This window comes from Ovis canadensis, chromosome 26, assembly GCF_042477335.2.
Source record: "Ovis canadensis isolate MfBH-ARS-UI-01 breed Bighorn chromosome 26, ARS-UI_OviCan_v2, whole genome shotgun sequence".
In the NCBI taxonomy this organism is placed as follows: Eukaryota; Metazoa; Chordata; class Mammalia; order Artiodactyla; family Bovidae; genus Ovis; species Ovis canadensis.
Genome location: NC_091270.1, coordinates 17,399,801 through 17,415,699, shown reverse-complemented (window position 1 = coordinate 17,415,699; position 15,899 = coordinate 17,399,801). Strand labels below are relative to the sequence as shown.

Below are 15,899 nucleotides of genomic sequence, written 5' to 3'. Positions count from 1 at the left end.
ATGGCTTCAGGGGTGAATTCTACTTAACTTTCAGAGAAGAATTAGTATCAATCCTTCTCAAACTCTAACAAAAAATTACTAGAGGAAGGGAGACCTCTTAACTCACAAGTCCAGCATTATCTTGATATGGCAGCCACATAAAGACATCAGAAGAAAAGAGTTACAGACCAATATCTGTTAAGACTATAGAAGCAAAAACCCTCAACAACATACCTAGCAAACCTAATCCAGAAGCACAAAGAAAGGATTGCACACCATGGCCAAGTGGGATTCATCCTGGGCACGTGAGGATGGTTCAGCTTAACAAAAATTGACCACCACGTTACAACACGTTAGTACTGTAATACAGGTGTTGCCGAACTGGCACTTGACAAAATCCAACACCACTGCATGATAAAAACACTCGGAAGCTGGGAATGAAGGTGACTTCCTCAACATGATCGAGGCAATTATGAACAACCCACGTTCTCACTGGTGGAAGACTGAAAACTATAGCCCTAAGATCTGGAACAAGACAAAGCCGCCCACTTTTGCTGCTGGAAGTTCTAGCCAGAGCAATCAGACAATAAAAAGGAGGAAAAAGGCATTCAAATTGGAAAGGGAGACGTAAAGCTACCTCTATCTCTGGACTTCCCAGGTGGCTCAGACGGTAAAGCGTCTGTCTACAATGCAGGAGACCCGGGTTCGATCCCTGGGTCGGGAAGATCCCCTGGAGAAGGAAATGGCAATCCACTCCAGTACTATTGCCTGGAAAATCCCATGGACAGAGAAGCCTAGTAGGCTACAGCCCATGGAGTCGCAAAGAGTCGGACACGACTGAGTGACTTTACCTTACCTAAAGCTATCTCTGCTCATATGGACAATCTCATGTCGCTTTGGAAAGCTCTTCAAAAGGTTAAACATGGAACAACTGTGTGACCCAGGAATTCAAGTCTGAGGTGGTGCACACCTCTGAGAAATAAGAGTGGATCCTCACAAAAACTTATACATGAATGTTCACAGCAGCATTGTTCATAGTCGTTTAAAAAAGGAAACAATCCAAACTCCCATCAAACAGATGTACAGAAGTGGTTATGTTTGTCCAAATGGAATATTGTTCTCCAGTGGAAGCCAGTTAAGTGTGGGAATGTGTCACAGCGTGCGTAGACCTTCAAGACACTGTCAGTGGAAGGGGCTGTCACAAAGGACCACGCATTACATGATTCTACCATATAAAGTGTGCGGAAGAGGTGAAAGAAACAGAATTGGCTCTCGGGGGCTGGGGAGGGGGCGACCCCCAGGGCTCAGGGTGGCGAAATGTTCCAAGTGACGGCAGCGGTAGTAGCACGTATCTGTAAGTATAAAAACACTGAACTGCACATTTTAATAGTAAACAGTATGGTTGGCGACACATCCCCATAATCTCTTACAAATTAATATAAACGGTAGAAGAGATAAAAACGCAACATTGACTATATACAGAGACCATTCTAAAAGCTTGGCTTCATGTGTTCAGAACTCAGCGAAAGGCCTGTTCAGTAAAGTTTAGGAAATCAACGCTTGTTTGTTCTAAATGTCCTCTTTCTCCGGGGCAGGATAGGTGTGAGTGAGGCTGCGTCCTCCACTGACGTGACTGCCTTGAGGCTCAGGGCTGGTCGGGGGTCCACCCTGCACGGCTCAGACCCCACACAGCTCAGGGCTGGGCTGCGGTCCACGGACGGCCACGGGTCTCCTTTTGCGCCTTCATTTCTGCAGGCTCTCTGATCACGGTTTTGAGCTTGCATTTACGGTTCATCAGTATATCGCACATGCTTTTGTTATTCACACTTTGCATTCTTATAAAACGAGATGAGGTATGAACTCGTGGGTCAATGAACTTTAAGAGGTTCGATAACGTTAACTGAAGTTACACAGTAAAGGGCTGAGAGCTGCTTAACTGCCTGCCAGATGAGGATGGAACCACGTGAGCATGCCCGGGCCCTGCTGGGTCCGGAACCTTCCTCACTCACAGGGAGCACTGTGGGCCTCCTCTCAGACGACAGAGGTTTAAATCCTGAGGGCAGAACCCAGTTTCTGGAGGCAGGGGTTAGAGCATCCTGTCGACCTTGGTGAGAAACACACGTGAGGGAGCTGCCCTCACCCGTGGGTAGGGGGCGGGGAGGTTCGCAGCGTCTCCATCTCCGTGACCTTGCACAGCGGGTCCCCCAGGAAAGGCCTTCCTTCCTTGTAGAGAGCTTCATCTCATCGTGCTGAGCCTTACAGAAATCAGCACAGGGACTGAGACCAATGGAATATGCTTTTCACTCCCCCGCCATTCCCCTCTGGTGCCCAGGGAAGCTGGGGTCGCGGAGAGGGCAGGTTTGCCTGGCGAGAGGAGGGCACAGCCTTTCTGAGACAGTGCCGTCCAGGGAGGAAGCGCCGTGTGGACCTAACAGGCTCTGAGTGTGCTACAGAGCCTTTCCTTAGTGAAGAAGAGAGAAACAGAAGGCACAGCTCAGCTCAGAACCAGGAAGGAGAGGAAGCTGGCAGCAGAGAGGAGGGTCCAGGCAGGAGGGGAGCTCTTGCTCTGCTGGGGGCCCACGGGGTTGAGCTGTCTGCCCCACGGAGGTTCCCCAGGTTGGGCCCAGGTCCCCGAGCAGGGGCAGGGGGCAGCTCTCTCCCCTTCAAGACCCTGTTCCCAGTGCTGCTCCATCATGCCCCCTCAGACTGGGCCCCACTGGCCCGCAGACCCCTGCAGTGTTCCCTGCCGGCGCCGCCTGAGCCCAGTCGGCCCTCCTTGGAACCGGCCTCAGCTGCGACGTCCATCGCGTCCACCCTCCCTCACCCCAGAGCCACATGCCAGCACCCACAGGGCACTGGCTCGGGTCGGGGGCTGGCCCCTCTCTGAGCAGCTGCGTGGTAGATGCTGGTTTCAGGGGATGCAGAGCACGTGAGCTAACACAGCCGCCGAGGCCGAGAGGACCGCATGTAGCTGGCGGGGCGTCGGGATGAGATGGACCGGGCGGTGAAGGGGAGTCAGGGCATCTGAGTCATCACCCACCGCCGACAAGTGACAAACCACTGCTTGAAGAAGGCATTGGCCCCAGGTTGAAACGCGCTCGAGCCCCGCTCTGCTGAGCCCTGCTGCTCTGCCCCCTGCGTCCTTCACTCGGGCCCTGCGATCCTATCCAGGACAGCGCTCACTGGTCCCTCGGCTGCTCTCGGTGCCGGGGGCCCTGAACTGACACTCACAAAAGGCTTAACTCCGGAGACAGGTGAGCCGGGGCGGAAGCTGCCCAGGTGCCACGCCTGTCACGTCCCGGCAGGGCCCCGGCCTGCCTGGGTCTAGATGTGGCCACGGCACACGTGCGGTCTGCAGCCTGCCTCCCGGGGGAACAGCCTACCTCCCAGCCGCTCTGTCCACTCACAGTCTGAGCCGGGCCCTGGGGCAGGACGGAGCAGGTGTGTGCGGCCTTGCCTCCCGGGGGAACAGCCCACCTCCCAGCCGCTCTGTCCACTCACAGTCTGAGCCGGGCCCTGGGGCAGGACGGAGCAGGTGTGTGCAGCCTTGCCTCCCGGGGGAACAGCCCACCTCCCAGCCGCTCTGTCCACTCACAGTCTGAGCCGGGCCCTGGGGCAGGACGGAGCAGGTGTGTGCGGCCTGCAGTGTCTGCGGGCGTCTGGACCCACGGGTGCGCCAGCAGGGGCATCCAGGGGCGCCACGGGAAGTCCTCAGAAGCAGGCCTCATGCTGCACCGTGGCCGCCTCAGGCCGGGAGACAAAGCATCACTTCGTACAATCACGTCAAGGGAGAGCAGAAGCCCCGTGCACTGTGTCCACCTGTTCTTCCAGCGATGCACCTTTGGACAAGACCCCGAGGCACAGCTGCCTGCCTGTGTGTGACTGGCCCTAAACCCTGTTTCCCGGCATCCTTCAGAGGGTGAGGCCTGAGGGAGGCTCCTGGCCCATCGCAGCGTGAGGCCAAGCCAGCGCATTCCACTCGTTGATGATGGAGACAATGAACCACTCTTTCTCGGAGATCTGAAGTCCGGACAGTTGGAGACAAGAGTTCATCAGTGCAGTAGCAGAGAAGCGGGGGTGTCCCAGCAGCTGTGAGGGGCGCCCAGGCCCCAGGACGTGGTGACCAGAGAAACAGCCCCTCACCCATGCTGCCCTCCTCCTGGAAGGGTGCTCGGGCCTCCTGCCACCAGGCCCTGGCCCCTGACCCCCGTCACCTCTCCCACCAGCGGCGGGGCTCGTGCTGGCAGGCCCTGACCCCTGACCCCCATCACCTCTCCCACCAGCAGCAGGGCTCGTGCTGACAGGGCCCTGACCCCTGTGACCTCTGCAGCAAACTGTCTTTCTGAAGGTGACTTGAGGCAGCCATTTTCTGCAGCCAGAAAGGGCTCTGTAGAGGGGACACTTGGGGATGAGCACTGCGCCTCGTGCAAACAGAAGCACATGGCCAACCTGCAAGCCGAACTGACCAAAAGGAGGGTTTCATGTATTCGAACCACAATCTCAGCTAGTACTGCAGGTAGGTTCTTTACCGTCCAAGCCACCAGGAAGTCCATCAGCTTGCGTCCTTCTAAGTCTTAAGGTTTGCTCCACTGTGTATCCTGCATGGTGCTGATTTCTCCCACACGCCCAACCCTGCTGATTTAACCTGGGCCTTTGGTCGGCAGTTTTAATCAATAATTTGTAACACAGGCAAGTAGCTTTTTTTCTTACTCCTTCTGACTTCACATATATCAAAGTTCTGCCTTAGAAGAATAATTGCACACAGATGACTTCTGAGTGGACAATATCAGCACAGGAATTTCCGATTCTACACTCCGATGCTGGGCTTCCCTGGTGGCTCAGTGGTGAACAATCTGCGTGTCAACACAGGAGGCACGGGCTGATCCCTGATCCGGGAAGATCCCACATCCCGAGGAGGGACCAAGTCCGTGCACCCAAGTCAGAAAACTCCTTGTTTTCTGATGCGAGAGGAAGCCCGGGCACCACATCAAGAGAGGAGCCTGCAGACCAACTACAGAAGAAGCCCGCAGACCACAGCCAGAGAGGAAGCCCGGGCACCACAGCCAGAGAGGAAGCCGGGGCACCACAGCCAGAGAGGAGCCCGCAGACCAACTACAGAAGATGCCCGCACATCACAGCTAGAGAGGAAGCCCGGGCACCACAGCCAGAGAGAAGCCCACAGACCACAGCCAGAGAGGAAGCCCGCAGACCAACTACAGAAGAAGCCCGCAGACCACAGCTGGAGAAGATGCCTGCACATCACAGCTAGAGAGGAAGCCCGGGCACCACAGCCAGAGAGGAAGCCCACAGACCACAGCTAAAGAACCCTGGGCAGCAACAAATACCCAGCACATCCAAAATGAACCTATAATAAAATTGTCACAAAGATAAACTCAGGCGCTGAAATCTTAAGCTACTTTCCAGAATTTCACCATATTTTCGTTCAAGCATTTATGGAGAGCAACCACAATGGCAACTGAATTGTACTTAATTGCCAAATGACTTCTTATTTATGGGTTAAATAGCTTTTAGATAGATCTTTACTCTTCACTAAAAACAATGGCTTCCAAAGCACAGGAAAAAAGCAACTTCTGTCAGCTGTAAACCCAATCCCTTACTCATGACGCTGAAAGTCATTTCTGACTCTTTATTAGAAAACACGCCTGTGAAACACAACGTGCAGCTTTGCAAAAATAATTATATTTGCCTTTCAAGTCTTTTTCTCCTTGAATTCCTTCGATGCAAATCAGACTCCTCAATTTAAATCAATCTCTCATTTTACACAGTTTTTTTTGATGATTACCTTACATTTCTGCCTTGACAAAAATTTATAGCCTGTCAGAAACGTCTGTTGCCAATTCCCAATGTATATATCAGAATCCAGAAAAAAAGAATGCGTGTTTTAAAATAATTGATTTTTGACAATTATTTCATAAGTGATTTTGAAATAAGACTTCATGGTAAATTTTCAGGTAGGGTTCATGACCACCTTAAAAGACTCAACTTATAAACTTGAAGTTTTATGAAAATTAAATTCACTCTAAGATTTTACATGATGGAAACTCATAGTGCAATCCCAGGTGTAAACATTTTAATTTAAAATCCATGCTCTGCACCAGAAAGTAGCCAGGACAGGATTCATTTATCACAAACGGTGCTGGCAATTTGTAGGAGCAGACCAATCTTTTGCTAATCAAATGATTCAGGAGGCAGCACCAATGTGGATTCGGGCCATGAGCTCGTTTTTCCCCAGGATCAATGACTACAAGTGGAGATTCATTAACAGGGACCTTTCTTTGGGGCAGAATAGCTCATGTGAGGAGCTTAGAGAAGGTCCCTGCAGCTGAGTGACTGGTCAGGAGATAATTTACACTTGAGAAGAGGAGGCTGTGGAACACACAGGTGCAGCTGGGCAGGGCCTGAACCCAGGGCCCCGGCAGGTACGTTTCTGCTCTGTGTTCTGTGTGACTGCGTTTCGTTCCTACCAAGATCTGTTTTCAGAACCTGAGTAGAACTGAACCTTCTTTTACTTTGTTACAAGTCAGAGAGAAAAGTGTGTCTACAAACCAGCCACTCCTTTCTACTCATTTAGAAAATAAATTTAAAAAACTGAAGTTGAGACATTTCTGCACGCTTCTATACATCGAATAGCTGTATTAATGATTAAAACCAGGTCTTGTGGCCAGGAAGCGGCAAAGCATGAATCCTTCACTACGTGAAGGTGTTTACAAATTAGTGTGAACTTCTGGGACATAAGAGAGGCAGAATCTTTGAAGCCAGAAGAACATTTATACCCAGAGCCGGGGAAGCAGAGGCGCAGCATTCTATAGAAGGAGCAGTCTTAGGTGATGACGTCACTTCCGCACAAGGGTGTTTCCTGTAATATTAGAAAGTCCGTCTCAAGTTTGCTTGTTTATTTAAATGCTGACACGTTCCAATAAGGATTTGATTTTGTTTTACAAATAGAAAGGAGAAAGGGAAGTAAAATTAAAAAATTTAAACATGAAGCAGGAGAAAGGAGGATAGGAAAGGTGCTGGGGCTGGGGAGGGGGGTCTCCCACTCCGCAGCCCCTCCCAGCTCAGCTCTGGCAGTGCACGACGGCCCTCCCAGGAGAGGGGAGAAGCGCCCCGTCCTGCTGCCTGTGTGTCAGAGACGCATCTGGAGGGGAGGGCCCCAGCGAGGCAGTTCAGCGAGGCGTCCTGAGAAGAGACCAGGACACAGGCAGGCGTGGAGGGACAACCACAGGAGGAGAGCACTGTCCAAATGGCTCGGAGACAGACTCTGGGGCTGCTCCGCACTGCCGCCATCTCCATGTCCAGCCTCCAGGATGGGGAGGAAGAAATGCATATGCCCTGGTCTGTGGTGCCCGCTCTGGTCCACACTGCCCAACCTGGTCCCACTGCCTGCCCTGGTCCCGGTGCCTGCCCTGATCCACGCTGCCCACCCTGGTCCACGGTGCCCACTGTGGTCCTGCTGCCCGCCGTCATCCTGCTGCCCGCCCTGGTCCATGCTGCCTGCCCTGGTCCACGGTGCCCGCTATGGTCCTCATGCCCACCCTGGTCCTGTTGCCCACCCTGGTCCTGCTGCCCACCCTGGTCCACGCTGCCCACCCTGGTGATGCCCACCCTGGTCCCAGTGCCCGCCCTGATTTGTGGTGCCCACCCTGGTCCTGGTGCCTGCCCTGGTCCTGGTGCCCTCCCTGGTCCATGCTGTGCCCTGGTCCTGGTGCCCACCCTGGTCCGTGGTGCTTGCTTTGGTCCTGGTGCCCGCCCTAGTCCGTGCTGCCCACCCTGGTCCTGGTGCCCTCCCTGGTCCGTGCTGCCTGCCCTGGTCTGTGGTGCCTGCCCTGGTCCTGGTGCCTGCCCTGGTCCTGGTGCTCTCCCTGGTCCATGCTGCCTGCCCTGGACCTGGTGCCCGCCCTGGTCCTGGTGCCCTCCCTGGTCCATGCTGTGCCCTGGTCCTGGTCCCCGCCCTGGTCTGTGCTGCCTCCGTGCAGCCGCCTGAGTCCCCGGGATGGAGTGTTAGGCTTGGTACTCTCAGAAGCACAGCTTAGGGAGGAGCCGGTCCCTCTCTTCTTGACCTGGCATTGTGAGCCCAGGGCCTGCCCCCGGCTGTGCTCAGGCTCTGCGGAGGCTGCCTGCAGAGGCCCGCAGCTGCTCGTGGAGTCCAGGCTCCAGCCCAGCGTCAGGGCTCAAGGCCAGTGTGGCCCTGCTGCCCAGAGGCTCCCCACCCTGGACGGTCCCCTCGGCCGCTGCCAGGAGGACCCCTGCCCACCCTCTAGAATACAGATGACACCCGCTGGGCCAGCGAACCATCCCGGAGACGAGGCAGCTTCCTGCAGCTGCCACGGACCGACTTCCCTCTCGCCAAGCCCCGAACAGGAGGAGACCTGACTCCACCTCCGGGGTCTGCAGCCTGGGGCCAGGTTTTCCACGACGTCACGCGGTCTGTGCACCCCGCTGAGCACATGACTCCTGAGCCGTGAGAGGAGTCCAGCTCCTGACTGAATGTGTTCAACTGAACTGTTTTATTCAGCTGATTCATTCAACAGATTCCTTTCAAATCCCTAAGTTCATGAGGTGCTGAGAGAGGCTGGCATGGACACGCGCTCGGGGTCTCGTCTTTCATCAAAGGGCATATGTGGGCGCTCAGGGGACACGTGTCCCCCCTGCTGGAGCCGAGCCGGTGCGGAGCAGAGGCCCTGGAGCACCAGGCACTGAGTCCCGGCCCGTGGGGTCTGGGTGCCACCAGAACTCTCAGAGCCGCCGTGCTCTGAGCGGCCTGGATCCTGCCTCAGGGTCGTGCAGAGCAGGGCTAGTACCCCACGTCCTTGCATCTTCTGCAGGCAGCTCCGCAGCCCCATCGTGGGCCTGTTGTGGAACACCCAGGACGGCCCAGAGACCCCGCGGCTGCCGTGCCGGGTGGGGGCTGCCTGCAGCCGAGTCTGTGCAGTCTGAGGCTGCAGGCCAGGGATGCTGCTGACGACCGGGTCCACTCTCCCTATGGGCAGGAATGCACAGAGACCGTGATGCCCCCTGACTGTCCCACTGAAGGGTTGTTGTCTTAATGTTCTGGGGTCCCTGAGAGACCGGGGGGACTGTGCCCTCCCCCAGCTCATTCTGTGAGAGGCCTCTGGGGCTGGGGGGCAGTGAGGTGACCTCCAAGGTTGTCCTGCTGGTCTCTGGCACTGCCTGGATGCCGGCAACGCTCAGTCCTTGGAGAGCCATCTTCCCCTCGCCTCTGCCTCTGTGTCCCACACAGTCATGGTAAAGACGGAGGAGAAAGTGCAAAGTTGCACCCTTCCCTGCAGAGCGTCTTCGGTGTTTTGTTCCAAAATTTGTCACGCCGTATTTTTCACACAAGACTACAGGAAGGAAAAATGATTGTTGTTTGATAGTTACTATGATTTATTTGTTTGGGAAACATTTAATGCCATAAAACCTGAAAGTTTTTGAATTATTATCCAGAATAGGTAATTTCCATCTTGTCACGCTGCTTGCTCATTTTTCTTCTTTATGCCCAAATAGAAGCCTCTGCAATGCATTCCCACGTTCCGCCGGCTGCTTCCCATGTTACCTCAGTCCTAACGACGGCCACACACGGAGGCGTTGGTACCCCTGTACTGATGGGGGGACCTCCCGGGGACGAGAAGCATGCTGGTGGCCACAAACCCCGAGCCCAGGGCTTGTGTTCTCGGCACCTGGTGTGAGCTTCCTATGTGTTTACTGGCCAAACCAAAGGAAGGTCCCCAAGATTACTGTCCTGAAGTCCAACTCTCTTGACCTGCTCTTGGGTCCACCAACAGAATGCAGTCAGCCTTCTCCGTGTCTGGCTGACGCCCGTCACTCGAGGCTGGGGAGAGGTAGGGACCGAGACACACCAATGGAACACAGTCCCTGGCAAAAAGGAACCTCTCTGTCTGGAGATACCATACTAGCAAAATTCTTCATGATGGAGGAGTCGAGAAGGGACATGGTGACTGACTGAGTCCCACGGCCTCCAGCACTGCTCTGTCCTCAGTGCTCAGCATTCACTGTGTTTGGTGACTTCCCTCCAAGCCACAGACGGGGGGGTTGCGCACACTGACGACTCTGACCAAGCGGGACTGATTCCAAGTACGCAAGATTGGCTCCAAACTTAAAAATCAATGATGTAATCCCCACATAAGCAAGTTAAAAAAGAAAAATCACATGATCATATCAACAGATGCAGAAAAAAGCACCTGACAAAGTCCAACTCCCACGTACAATAAACACACTCAGTAAACTATGAACAGAAGGGGACTTCAACTCGATAAAACACACGAGTGGAAACCTACTGTTAATACCACTTAATGGTGAGGACCAGATGTTTTCCAGCTAAATTGGGAACAAGGTAAGGATGACCCTCACCACATCATACTGGAAGTCTGAGCTAACGTAATGAGACCAAAAAGAGGAAATAAAAAGTATACAGATTGCAAAGGAAGAAATAAAATCCTTATTGTTTGCAAATGACATGATTTTCCATGTAGAAAATCTCAAAGAATCAATTTAAAAATTCCTGGAAAAAAAATGTGATTACAGCAAGGTTTCAGAATACAAGGTTAACACTGAAAAGTTAACTGCTGTCTTACATACTAGCAATGAGCAATAGGATCTTGAAATTAAAAACGCAAAGCCATTTATACTGGCAACAAAAAATGAAACAATAGTGTAAGTCTAATAAAATGTATATAAGATCTATATGAGGATAACTACAGAATTCTGATGAAAGAAATCAAAGAAGATCTAAATAAATGAAGAGCTATTTCATGTATATTGATTTGCTGTTGCTCGTTCATTTGCTAAGTTGTGTCCAGCTCTTTGTGACCCCATGGACTGCAGCACACCAGGCTTCCATGTCCTTCACCATCTCCTGGAGCTTGCTCAAAGTCATGTCCATCAAGTGGGTGATGCCATCCAGCCATCTCATCCTCTGTCATCCCCTTCTCCTCCTGCCTTCAATCTTTCCCAGCATCAGGGTGTTTTCCAATGAGTCAGTTCTTTGCATCAGGTGGCCAAAGTATTGGAGTTTAAGCTTCAGCATCAGTCCTTCCAATGAATATTCAGGACTGATCTCCTTTAGGATGGACTGGTTGGATCTCCTTGCAGTCCAAGGGCCTCTCAAGAGTCTTCTCCAACAACACAGTTCAAAAGCATCAATTCTTTGGTGCTCAGCTTTCTTTATAGTCCAACTCTCACACTCACACATGACTAACGGGAAAAACCATAGCTTTGAGTAGATGGACCTTTTTGGGCAAAGTAATGTCTCTGCTTTTTAATATGCTGTCTAGGCTGGTCACAGTTATGTATATTATAGGAAGACTCAATATTGCCACAATATCAGTTCCTCACTACTGGGCAATCCCAGTCAGAATGACACTTGGATTACAAAGTTTATAAAGAGAGGCAGGAGACTCAGAAGAGCCGCATAATACTGAGGGTGAGAAAAAAGCCAGAGGACTGGCTGCCTGCCTGCAGGACTCACTACCACGCTACAGTCCTTAGGACAGCATGGGGTTGGGAAAGAACAGACACACGTATCAGTGGAACAGAACAGAGAGCCGGGAGACAGACCACACAGCATAGTCACTGATCTGAGGAAGAACAGGCAATTCAATGGAGAAAGAATAGGTGGTTTTTTTTTTTTTTTTTTAAAAAAAAACAAATCGTCCTGGAACAACTAGATATTCAGATGTAAAGAAAAAAGAGTCTGGATACAGACCTTAAACCTTTCATAAACATTAACAGAAAACAGATTGTACACCTAAATATTTATCTTATGTTTATCTTAGATTGCGGGGCTTGGAGATCTCAACTGGACTCTGCTGGGGGACAGTGCAGACAGACAGCAGCTGGGCTGGGTCCTCCTGGGCGGGGGCTCTGGGGAGCTGGCTCCTGCCGTCTCCGGCTCTAAGGCGACCTCCCCGCATGGGCCAGGGCTCCTGCGTTTAACAGCCGAGGGGAGTCCATCTTACCCCGCCCTCATCTTCCGTCCTGAGCTCACCCTCGGCCGCACAGTGGGCGGCCTGTGGGCCAGGAGAGGACACCTCGCACTGCACAGTCCTTCCTATTTCTGACTGATTGCGGACACTGGCAGTAAGGAGCCCACCTGCCAATGCAGGCAGACGTGACAGATGTGGGTTCCACCTCCGGGTCGGGACGATCCCCTGGAGGAGGGCGCAGCAACCCACTCTGGTATTCTTATCTGGAGAATCCCACGGACAGAGGAGCCTGGTAGGCCACAGTCTACAGGGTCACAAGAGCTGGGCATGACCGAAGCGACTTGGCACGCAGGCACGTGGACATCTTCGTACCACCCGACTCTGCCTCCCAGCCCCCTCCATGTCCACCTGGACCCTGGCCCTGTACTCCCGCCGACCGCTCAGCGGCGGCCTTCTGCGCAGGGGCACCCGGATGTGCTCTGGTAAAGAAAGCCAAAGTCCAGCACAGCCTGAAGAACCAAGCGTTTCCAGAAAACACCCAGGGCTGTCAGCACCTTTTGCATCCAGGCCTAAACAGGCATTTTTACGTGGCAGGGTTTCAGTGCCGCCCCGTCAAGGGGGGTGGCTGGCTGGATCTCTGGCTCTGCAGGGTTGGACACTGTGCTGTTTATTATGGTGTGAGCCTGGTCGGGGCTGGGAGACGGGCTGGAGCGTAATTAGGAGCTTTAACCGAGGAAGGCTGTGGTTCCCGCCAGGCCGTGCCCGCAGATGAGCTCGGGAGACTCGCCACCATTTCTGGGCTCAGGAGCTCCGTCCTCCTCGTCAGTTTCCAGCCAGCATCTGTCTCTGGGAGGCAGGCATATGCCGGGTGGTGAGAGGCTGGTGCGTGCACAGGCCGCGGGTGCTGGTGACGGCCAGCGCCCCCGTGACAGTACAGCACCTCTTTCCTCTCTCCCTCCTCCGGCCAGGCTGGAGGACACGGGGCTGCCTCTGTGCTGGGACCCCACACCAGCCGGGGCCACGTGGACCCTCCTGTCCCCTCCCCTGCACCCGAGATGACAGTGTGTACACTTAGAGCAGCTCGGCTGCTCTACACACTCACCTCTACACACCCTCACCTCTACACACACTCACCTCCCAGGCCAGAGCCAGGGTCATGGGGAAGCCAGATTAGAAACTTCGGTGCCGACTTTCCTTTAGAAAATGTTATTAATAACTTACTCACAGTTTGTCTCGTGAGTCTTCAGACAAATGAGTAAAAGTTACTAGCGCTTCCTGGTCTCGGCTTCATGGGCGTGGCAGTGAGCTAGTGCGCACAAGCTAGTGTGCACAGGTATCTGCAATCAGCTGCAGTCCACAGAATTTTCAGCAAAGAAAACTGCTTGACAAGACCAATCGGTACATTGTTTTTAATTATTAACAGCCTTGAGTGTAGGTGTTTTCCTGTTTGGTTTACTGTGAGTTTTGGCTTTACTTAATAAGAGTATACAGTGAAGCCTGAGGGAAACCTGAGAATTTGGGGCTCTAATTTTTGAAAAATTGGAGAATCTGTAATACTCTAATTGTATTAGAGTATTGTAAAATATCTGGGCATTAAGGTTCAAGGAAGAATAGCCATACACATGTGGCTGGAGCAAATATCCTTTAACCTCCATCCCTAATACCTCTGGTAATTTAACCACAACTTGCAGAAAGAGTGATCTTATGCTTAGGAAATTGTGTGAAATAAGTAACTTCGATTATACTGTCAGGATAGGGGTAAATACAATTACTGGGTTATTTTTAGTTTATCGGACACTGTTATATTTAACGTTTCTGTGTACTGGGTCATACTCTTGTCCTGGCATGTAACTGCTTTCTGCAGTCTGTGCAAGGAGTTTCACTGCGGTCTCTCTGCCCAGGGCCCCTTCTGCTGTGCGGGAGCCTTGGGGTGGGGCAGGGGCCCCGGCCTTCATTCTGCCGCCTAGGTGATGTGGGTGGGTCTCGGGGCATGGATTCAAAGAGGCTTCCGCACATTGTTAGTTACAAGTTTAATGCTAATCACAGCTAGTATTTATTTTTCAATCAGATCTATGATTTGGGAAAGCTAGCGCTGACATAAAATATGCATGCTTTTTGTTCCACTTTGATAAGACGGAGCATAACATTTCTCTTTCAAATGACTAAACAGACTTCGGGGTCCAATTCTGTCCACATGGTACAACAGACAATACAGTCGCCATCCTGAGGACCTCATCGGTGGAAACCCTTTCAGCTCCATTCTCTGGTGATGATAGGAATGCTTGTACATAGCAATGGCTTTCAGCTGAATTAAGCTGTGGCCTGGAGGGCACTTTCTGGTTGAGAAGCTGGAACAAATACAGAGATACATCCAATTCTCAACAGCAACTGAGCAAGCAGATAGAGCGCCCCCTCATGTGCACCTGTTGGTTCCATGTCTAGGCGTAACTTATTCTCAACCACAGAACAGCTCAAGTTCAGGTGCCAAATCCATGGTTGCCTTTTGTTTATAAACTGGATACACTGGACGGGATGGATTTGGGTTTCTTGGAGAAGGAAGATCCAAGGAGTAGAATGATTCCACCCTGGTTCAGCTCAGATTCAGAGCCGCTGCTCTTTTATCAGTGACCTGGGACAATCACTGACCTCTGTGGGCTTCAGTCCCCGCACAGCTGTCCTGAGGATGCTGTGGGGTTTGGCTCCCTGGACGAGATGCCCGTCAGCAGCATGAAGTGCTGCAGGGGTCCCTGGAGCCACCTAAGCCCCCTTCCCTTTCCTTTTTCATTCTGTTCCTTGAATTGCTAATTGCCAAGGGCTTCCCTGGTGGCTCAGTGGTAATGAACCTGCCTTGCAATGCAGGAGATATGGGTTCAATCCCTGGGTGGGGAAGGTCCCATGGAGGAGGGAATGGCAATCCACCCCAGTATTCTTGCCTGGAGAACCCCATGGACAGAGGAGCCTGGGGGGCTACAGTCCATGGGGTCTCAAAGAGCTGGACATGACTTCGTGACTAAGCAGCAGCAACAGCAACAAAAGAGGAGGACAGGAGTCAGGGACGGAGGACGCACGCCAGTGACCGCCTCACTCTCGATGCCAGCAACAAACACGGGGCGCGACGACCGCTGAGCTCTGGCGAGACTGCGCACAGCCGCCCCAGTGCATCTGCTCCTCCTCATTTTTACAAACTACAGAGCTCCTCCAGAGGCCTGGCCTCATCCCCGCCAGCTGCCCGCTCCCTTCCACTCACTTTCTACGTCCAGAGGCCAGTCTTCACAAGTGCGATCCCCAGACAGATCAGAATGCCGTCCTGTTTCTACCTAAGCATCTGTCCACGTGACAAGACAGACACACGTCCGGGTGACTTCTGACTCGGGTCTGAACAGGTGTGTGCTTCTGAGTCACAGGCAGTTGAAGAGGCACACCTTTACACACATGCAAATCCTCAAAAGCAAAAAGCAGTCCTGGAATCCCTGCTTTCAGTGTTTGCAGATGAGGTTAGGAGCCATGGAGGTTGATATCTAGAACAACTCTGAGGAAGCCAGACCTCTGTCAGGGAGCTGGGGCCCGTCTTCCAAGTTCAGGGGCCACCCGGTGCCCACGTAGCCCTCCCTGTCTGCACCCCGAGCCCTGGAAAGGGGCCTGTCCCACGGTCCGGGCCCCTCGGCCCCTCGGCTCTCAGGGGTCTGGTGGCAGGAGCAGCCTTGCGGCTCCTCCGTGCCTGGAAGTGGGCTTGCCCCTGAGACGGTGATGGAAGCCGCCCTCCTCAGCAGGCTCTCTGGCCCCAGGTCTGCCGCATCTCAGTGAATGCCATCAGTGCCCGTCGCAGGACTGAGTTGGTTTCTCTTGTACACACAGAGGTGATGCGCTGGCTTCTTTCCGACTCCTCCTCGGCCACATGGGGGCTGCAGAGTCAGGCATCCTGCCGGTTGTGCGTGGTGGCACGCTCTTCAGGGC

General features: G+C 53.1%; 1 protein-coding gene across 1 annotated transcript in view; it reads right to left on the bottom strand.

The window, feature by feature from the left end:
* DLGAP2 (DLG associated protein 2) overlaps window positions 1-13,272 on the bottom strand; it is a 109,614-nt gene extending 96,342 nt beyond the window's left edge. Inside the window, exon 1 of the mRNA XM_069572819.1 lies at window positions 13,171-13,272. The gene's annotated coding sequence lies outside the window, so the exon portion shown is untranslated. The remainder of the gene's footprint in view (window positions 1-13,170) is intronic.
* Between the last annotated feature and the right edge of the window lie 2,627 nt (window positions 13,273-15,899).